The 1,122-nt window shown below is 44.7% G+C and overlaps 1 protein-coding gene across 1 annotated transcript in view; it reads left to right on the top strand.

Annotated features, from left to right (window-relative positions):
• Positions 1-232: 232 nt before the first annotated feature.
• Positions 233-1,122, top strand: part of LOC142967977 (inositol-3-phosphate synthase 1-A-like) — a 19,116-nt gene continuing 18,226 nt past the window's right edge. Inside the window, exon 1 of the mRNA XM_076107656.1 lies at positions 233-629. The gene's annotated coding sequence lies outside the window, so the exon portion shown is untranslated. The remainder of the gene's footprint in view (positions 630-1,122) is intronic.

Genomic DNA, 1,122 nt, shown 5'->3' with positions numbered 1-1,122 from the left:
TTTTTAAATCGGCTGAATATTGACAAACTGACCACAGATTTGATGCTTAAACAACTAACTTCTCGCCTAAAAACATCCTAAAATTACTTTCCGTGACTTAACAACAGTAGTATGTCGAAAGTTTCAACTTCCAGTTGTGTGATTTCTCCTCCGCCATTGTTTCCTGTTGTTGGTGCAAAATGCATTCTGGGATATTTGGCTGTCCCAAGTACAGACAAGTCACCTCCGATGCATCCCCGGTAAAATGGGCGGAGCAAGCCACATCCGGGCATTTTGTACCGTGCTTGGCTCGATGCGAACTTTGAATTGGAACAGTACTTGGGCTGAGACTGATGACGTTTCACAAGTCCACAAGAACACATGTACGCATATTAACAAAGACCCACCCATCTGCCATTTTCAGCCATTGTGCACGCGGTTTTCAAGCTCTCTTCATATTTCCGTGTTATATAAGGGCACGGAGCAGTCTGATTGGCACTTGCATTGAATACGTCGCAATACGGAGAAAAGTAATTTGAAGGCAGTGGTTAGATTCTACCCGGCATTTTTAAAGACAACGGGGACTTTCGTTAAACTGTCCACAGAGACAACCCAGGACTACTGTGTCGGCAAATTCTGACATCTTTGTGGTGAGTGTTTCCGTGTTTGTTGTCATACATTTATTGACATATTACCTGTGTTTATACCTGTGTTTATATGACAGAAATAGCCCAAGATGGTCTGACAGGGATTGCTGGGAAAATATTAATTTGTTGTCGGTTAGGGAGTCACGAAAGAGTACTTTATCCAGCAAGGCCCAGATCCTCCTTGTGGCACCGCAGTGGCTGGTCCAGGGGTCACTAATAGGCGATCCGGACCCAGACGCTGTCCTATCCGGACCCGGACGTATAACTGATGGATAATTGAGAATTATACATTTTGGCAGAGTTAACCTGCACAGCTTTTCCAGCCTTTACGGCACTCGTTCATCAGTCCATTGTAAATCATCTCATGTGACGCTACTCAGCCATTCGAATATCTCTATTCTGAAACGCAGTTGGAGTCGAGTGAGATTTGAACACAGACAGGTGAGACTGGGAGAGAGAGAGCAGTGAGACGGAGAAGCAATTTCACATGGCGTGT

Source organism: Anarhichas minor, unplaced genomic scaffold, assembly GCF_050575085.1.
Source record: "Anarhichas minor isolate MPS153535 unplaced genomic scaffold, ASM5057508v1 ptg000040l, whole genome shotgun sequence".
NCBI lineage: Eukaryota > Metazoa > Chordata > Actinopteri > Perciformes > Anarhichadidae > Anarhichas > Anarhichas minor.
Note: the sequence above shows the minus strand (reverse complement) of the source record. Positions and strands in the feature narration are given on the sequence as shown.